Source organism: Nicotiana tabacum, unplaced genomic scaffold (genome assembly GCF_000715075.1).
Source record: "Nicotiana tabacum cultivar K326 unplaced genomic scaffold, ASM71507v2 Un00249, whole genome shotgun sequence".
NCBI lineage: Eukaryota > Viridiplantae > Streptophyta > Magnoliopsida > Solanales > Solanaceae > Nicotiana > Nicotiana tabacum.
The window spans coordinates 1-7,624 of record NW_027438487.1 but is presented as its reverse complement, the minus strand read 5'-3'; the positions used below and the strand labels follow the sequence as shown (position 1 = coordinate 7,624).

General features: G+C 33.6%; 1 long non-coding RNA gene across 1 annotated transcript; it reads left to right on the top strand.

Annotated features, from left to right (window-relative positions):
- The first annotated feature begins 3,625 nt into the window (after positions 1–3,625).
- LOC142179055 (uncharacterized) lies at positions 3,626–7,286 on the top strand. The gene is made up of 3 exons (XR_012707193.1): positions 3,626–3,867; positions 4,054–4,128; positions 6,936–7,286. It is a non-coding gene; the product is annotated as an uncharacterized LOC142179055 (long non-coding RNA).
- The last annotated feature ends 338 nt before the right edge of the window (positions 7,287–7,624 follow it).

The window sequence follows — 7,624 nt, the reverse complement described above, 5'->3', positions numbered from 1 at the left end:
CCGAGCTCCAAAATCCGAAAATGGATAAAAATGTTGAACCCTCGAATATAAGGCATTTTGCCCAGCGTTTCCACATTTGCGGTCGCATTGTCGCATCTGCGACCACCGCATAAATCTCACTTCTATGAGAACATCTTGGCCATCAATGATCGCTTCTGCGATGCCTAGGACCGCATCTGCGGTCGCGCCTTTGCGCAACATGCTCTGCACCTGCGAAGTGTATCGCTCATGCGTTTTCCAGTGACCGCACCTACGATTACACAGGTGCGCAATTGTGCCCGCTTCTGCGATGAACATCTTACCTCCCCATTTCGCTTCTGTGCTCCACTCCTCGCTTTTGCGAGCCCATTTTCGCAGGTGCGGTTGCATCAGTAGGCAGCAGCAAGTTTCAATTGTTCTAAGTCCAAACTTGATCTGTTAACCATCCGAAACTCACCCGAGGCCCCCGGGACCTCAACCAAATACACCAACAAGTCCTAAAACATCATACAAACTTAAATCACATCGAACAACGCTAAAACCATGAATCATACCCCAATTCAAGCTTAATGAATCTAAAAAAATTCAACTTCTACATTCGATGTCAGAACCTATCAAATCAAGTTCAATTGACCTAAAATTTTGCACACAAGTCATAAATGATATAACAGATGTATTCCAACTTCCAGAATCGGATTCCCACCCCGATATCAAAAAGTCAACTCTCCGGTCAAACTTCCAAACTTACATTTCTATTTTTAGCCAATTTAAGTCTAATATAACTACGGACTTCCAAATAATTTTCCGCACACGCTCCTAAGTCCAAAATCACCGTGCCGAGCTATTGGAATCATCAAAACTCTATTCTTGGGTAGTTTACATATAGTCAACATTCGGTCAACTATTTCGACTTAAGCTTTAAATCTTGGAACTAAGTGTTCCAATTCATTGTGAAACCTCTCCGACGAGTTACAAAATTATAATTGAACACAGGATAAGCAGTAAATGGGAGAATGTGGTTGTACATTCAAAACGATCGGCCGGGTCGTTACACATAATTAATGGGTTAGGGGACATAAATTAGTGGACATGAGGGGACATAAATTAATGGGGTTAGTAAAAGGATTATAATATAAGGAGACATAAGTTAGTGGGTTAGTGTGTTATACATGTACAAAGCAAGCAATGAAAGAACACGGGAGATTTTTTCAATCAGATTTCTCCTTCACTTTCGTACAAATAATATGATACATCATGGGAAACTATCACCTAGAGGAATTGCATAACATAGTATAATGCAGGATGGTTTGGATCGGGCCGGTTATATTTAGGTTTAAAGTAATTGAGGTGATGCGGCAGCAGAAGGCTGTCATTTTACCATATCTATTTTAATTAGTTCTTCTATAGTTGATATCCAAAGCCTTTTGAAAGGACTGTCAAAATTTTGATGTAAAATGTGCACCTTTGCTAGATATGATAGAAACGGGCACCTCGTGCAACAGTATTATCTCACGAAGAAAAATTTGTGCAAAGTTGCTTCGTTGTATAAGTAGTCTAGACTAGAATGAAGTGTGCGGGCTTCGTGAGTCTATCAACAATCATCTAAGCTGAATCATGTTTTCGCAAAGTACGTGGAAAGCTAACCACAAAATCCATGATCATCCTCTCCCACTTGCACTCGGGAATAGTTAAATTACCACCAGACAGCTACCATCAACCGCCTCTTTAGGACCTAATAATTTGTGGATACAACATTTACATTACCTTAATTAATTTTCATAATATTAACTGTAATAACTATAATTTATAAATATTATGATGTTGGAAAAATAAATAATCTTAATTATTCAGTATTCAGATCTAAATACATCTTAATGTGTATTCATATTCATACATTTTAATCATAATAAAAACAAACAACCTTTAAGTCGATCTCAACTTACTTGGGATTGAAATGTCATAATGGTTAGTAGTTATATGATTATCTTAATCCATTGAGATAATTCATCACACCTTGGTGGAATATGCCTAACAAGGACTTGAAGTTTGTCGTTTTTCGAGGAAACTCTTGTCAAATCCTAGAAACTACATGATAATTGGCTAAAAGAACATATAATATGATGATAATTTCCTCGCATTTTAGTATAATAATAGTGATATTTAGAGTATTTTATGATGTTTTGAGCCTATTTGTGTTGTTTACTTGTGTAGGAGTGATTGATAGAGGAATGAAGGAATAATAGAGCAGTGCCATAGTCAGTGCCTAGCACTACTGTAGCACCGAATTTTAGTGATATCCTCAATGCTCAGCACCTACTATATCACCGAATTTCAGTTGTATCCTTAGTGCCCAGCACTCACCGTAGCACCCAAACTCAGTGCCATAGCAGTTCGGCGCACCCGACATATTTCGGAGGCCAACCTTTTCCTATTTTGCGTGAACTTGGTTTAAATCGTCTAGGACTTTTCCTACACATATAAATAGTCCTTAAACACATTTTTTGAGCGGAGTTCGACCCTAGCAAAGGAGAAACGCTACCAGAGCAATTTAGGAGCCAAAATCATAGAGTTTTCCTTTCTTTCTTGGACTACTTGTAGTTTTATGCTCTCAAACATCTTATGATGACTAGCATGACAATGTGTGGCTAGTTCTTCTCGTTCTGGGATTATGGGTGCTACATGAAAAAGTTTAAATTGACGATTTTGATTTTTTCAATATTGGTTTGTTTATTAATCATGTTCTTAATTATTTTTACTGTGTTGCTAACAGCGAAGTACTATCTATGAATCTAGAGTTGAACTCGAAAGTGGAATTCTAGATTGCATATAGGATTAAATAGAGTAAGTTCTTGAAGCTGAGCGTCGGGGAACAGATTCGCAGTTAGGATAGACATATACTTAATTGCCTTGCTTGGTTAGATACAGGAATTATAAATGCGTTCTTGTTAGTCTTAATTCCATCAACCACCTCTTTAGGACCTAACAATTAATTTGTGGATACAACATTTGCATTTCCTTAATTGATTTTTATATTATTAACTTTAATAACTATAATTTATAAATATTAAGGTGTTGGAAAAAATAAACAAACTTAATTATTCAGTATTCAAATCTAAATACATCTTAATGTATATTCATATTCATACATTCTAATCTTAATAAAAACAAACGGCCTTTAAGATGAGCTGAAATGAAACGACGTGGTCTACAATAATTCATATAGTCGATCTCAACTTACTTGGGATTAAAATCTCATAATGGTTAGTAGTTATATGATTCTCTTCATCCATTGAGAGAATTCATCACAGCTTGGTGTAGCATGCCTAATAAGGACCTGAAGTTTGCCGTTTTTTCGAGGAAAGTCCTGTCAAATCCCAGAAACTACAACATTAAAGACTGTATCGGACACTAGAAATATGGCAAAAAAACAAGAATTGCACCTCATTGTGCTGCACTAGCCACAAGAAATAGACCAAAAATAGCAGAAACTATATAAGCTGCACCTTCAAATGTGAGTTCCCTCTATCTCTTTTTATTTCACAATTCTGTTTAAATCTAACCATCACAATTTATCAAATATATAAAACTTGCTCACTTTTACATAACTTAAAGAAACTACTCGGAAATATATTTAAGACACTTTCAAATTTAATGCCCAACCATTTTTTGTCATTTTTTTCTCCCTAACCTCATGATTTTGGTGCCCGTATACCCTTATCTCTTCTCCTCCACACGAATTTTCAACTTCTTATCTCAAACTGTTGGTTTGTTGAAAAGGGGAGAATTCATACATACACAAGAACAGAAAGAAGCAACCGTTCCATACTTTCTGTTGCCTCATTCTAAATCCATTTCTCAGATTTTTCATCTTCAACATCAACTAAAAAGGTTAGTCAATTAGTCTCTAATAACTTAAGAAAAATGTGTTTAACTTTGGTACTCGGATCGGGAAATATTCTTCAAAAAACACTTACTTTTTGTGCATGGCTATATCTGCAAAAATGTTTTCTGCTATGACTTTTTATGCTTCTTTCTTCAGTTTCTTTGTATTCTTACTTCTTTCTCCTGATAAAGTTTATACATCAGATCATGGAAAGAGGAAAACAAATTGACGGAGAAAGAGAGAAAGGGGAATTAGCAAACTTTGAGGTATGTCATAATTAATTTGTGCTAGTAATATTGGTTTGAGGTGTCTATCCTACGTAGGTCAAGAATAACTAGTTCTAATAAACTTTTCACCTAACGTTCTAAACCCAAATAAAATATTAAGTTAAAGAACTAATTGAAGCATCGATTAAATTAAATAACTAACTAATTGATTATAGTTCCTATATATTATATTGGTGAAAGGTAAAACTTCTTCTTTTATAGTTTCCGTGGAAATTTAGTCATTTTTCATATAAAGATAAATCTGAACGAAAAACACTATTCAAAATCCGGAAAATATTCCAGCATATTATATTTGAGTTCGAATTTTACACGTGAACTTCCAGCATAATATACTAGAGTTCCAGCATAATATACTGGTCTAGCATAATATGCTGGAAATTCATACACAGGTGCTCCAATCTCCAGTATATTATGCTGGAACTTTCCATGTGCTGGAGTTCCAGCATAATATGCTGGAAGTTCATACATAGGTGCATCAATCTCCAGTATATTATGCTGGAACTTTCTGTGTTGCAGCAAAATAGTGGCTATTTTTTAATGACTTTGCAAACGCTAGCTATTTTTCAATTATCAGTCCGAAAACTGGCTAGCCCGTGTTATTTTCACAATTTTGTTAGATTGTTTTTATTCAATTTTGTTTGGGCCCAACCGAACACTTATATGGACTATTCGAAAATTATAAGCTTAGATTTAAACAATTATATTAAAATACATAAATTAATAAAAAAAATATTAAATATTTATAAATTATATTATAATAAATATTTTTATTAATACAATATTTTAAATATATATATATATGTAATCTTAGGTTGGTTTGATTTTGGTTTGAATTTTTAAGTTACCAAACCAAATCAATTATGATTGGATTATTGTTTTTTAATACCAAACCAAATCACAGTCGAATTCTTTTTCCAGTTTGATTCAGATTATCGATTTTGTGAGATTTGTCTATTTTCTTTGTACACTCCTAGTTCCAATTACTTCGGATTCTTAATTTATTAATTTGGTCTCATGAGTATAACGGTTGATAATTGCATAAACTCGATCAAATAATCAAATTAATCAATATTCTCTTAATTAATCCTGATCACAAGTAGTTTAACTAACTTTCACACCTAAATTCCTTCTTCTTTTTAACATGGCAATTCCACTTGAAAAAAAGAACAATTAGCAATAAGCCAAGATCAATCAAATAAAATAATTATATCAATCAATTAATAATAGGTTCTATCAATCTTTTGATAAAAAGATTAAGTTACAACATAATTGGAAGAATAAAACAAACGCTTCATTTTTTGGCATGTTCATTTCTTTTTCCTCCTATGTTTGCTTTCTTCCCTTCATTTTTCTCTTTGGGTTTAATGGTTATAGTAATTTATCATGTACTCTCTTTTTTAATGCTTTATCATCTTTCTTTTTGATTGGGAAAAGCTATAAGTATATTCCCAACCTATAGCCGAAGTTTCAACCACACATCTTTTCTTTTAGGGGTCTTATTACCCCGTTTAAATTTATTTTTTTCAAAAACTTTTGCATCTTATGTGCTGACTTGGACCCAAACATGAAAACACCTCCTTCAAGCGCATAGGAACTTAAAGAAAAAGACTGTAACGTATACGAAATCTCCATGTGTAAGACCGATTTTCATGAGCCGTTCTTCCAAAACACGCATTTTCAAGAGCTTTAAATTTAATTTCGGGTCTCAAAATTCAACAAAAACGCAACTAAATCCGCACCAATCAAGCTTAAATTTCAACTACAATTTCACAACAACATCATCACCAAACAGGGGCGTATCTAGAGTATAGTGTATGGGTTCCCGGGAACCCAATAACTTTTGCGTAGATTCTGTATTTTTATTTAAAAATTTACTAAATATCTAACTATGAACCCAGTTATTATGGTATATTAATTTGAGATTGCGACAGGAACCCATAAACTTCAAATCCTGAATCCGCCTCTGTCACCAAACCCGAGTAATCAATTTGGCCAACAACCAATAACTTCAACAATCTCGTTTTTTTGTTCTTCAAGATTTTTAAGTTTCAACAATGGTAAATTCGAAATTCTTTCTCCATTTTCGAGTCTCATCAGCAACTAAGGATCTAGACTGGGTTTAGCACTTGAATCTCAACTTCAAAACTTCAACAACCTTCATATTTGCTCAGTACTTCCAATTCTTTTTCAAGTTCGTACAAGAACAATGACAATAATAATTGTCCTTTTTTTATTTTTTCCATTATATTTTGGAATTAAAAAGGAAACAAAAAGGAGGAATATGAAATAGACTTAAAAATTTAAAAGTTAGACATATGTAAAAATTAATTTAAATATGTGTCATATTTCTCCTTTTTATTTATGGACTAATTTATAAAATGGTCACTTAATAACTCACTAGTAATTTTCTGTGATAGTGCGAAGGCAGATAAATTAATTAACTAGTTCTAACATATGTTGCGATTATTTCCTCCGTTGCTTAATCACCTCTACTTCCTTTACTTCACCTCATACTTACACACGAGCACGGATCACTTTCGTAAAACTGATGACTTATGTTACTCTTCTAACTTCTTATATAGAATGAATAACTTAAATAGAATGATCATAAGAAATATTAGGAGAAACGGATTGAAAAAAAATCAAAGCAAATCGCCAACAATAGTACCTTGCCTTCTCTTTTTTTATATGATTGTGCCTATATTCATTCTTTTTTTTCAACTGCAAAATAATACTACCAATATTGGGATAAAATTTGATAATGGAGACATTGATTTATTATATAGGTGAAGGGAAATCAAGTGAGCTATGATCAAGCGGACTCAATATTAGTAGAGCCATGGGGAGGCACTGGTGGATCAGAATGGTATTACAAGCTGAAAAGTCCCATTAAAGAAATATTGATTACTCATGGAGATTGTATAGAATCCATCATGTTCAGGACAGTTAATGAACAAGGTACTACCATAGACTCACCAAAGTTTGGTGGGGATGGAGGTCGAAGAGACAAGGTAGGTCCAAAACAATTGTGGTCAACATATTTATTTCTCATGATTGGCACGTTCTTCTCGGGTTAACTTGTGTCATGTTATAGGAATGAGCTTAAATTTGTAATAAAAAATTAATTATCAAGATATGAAAAATGACATGTTATATGTTAGCTTAACATGATAGTTTAGCATCGTTTTGCATTTTCAGTGTACACAACATAAACTTTATAGTTACATAAGCATCTTTCAAATCAAAGATAAGAACACACTGGTTGCTTTCACTATAGATCCTCACTTGGGTTTTAACACAAGGCCGGCAGAGCTACGGGTTTAATTGAATCCCCGTCATCTAAAAATTATGTAGAAAGGGTAAATATAATTTTCTTATATATCTAAGTTAGTTGAATCCTCTCAATACAAAGGAAGAGGCGAAGTGTCCAAATTTGCTTTAGGTCACAGATTTTGGATCCTAATGTGACTTTCTT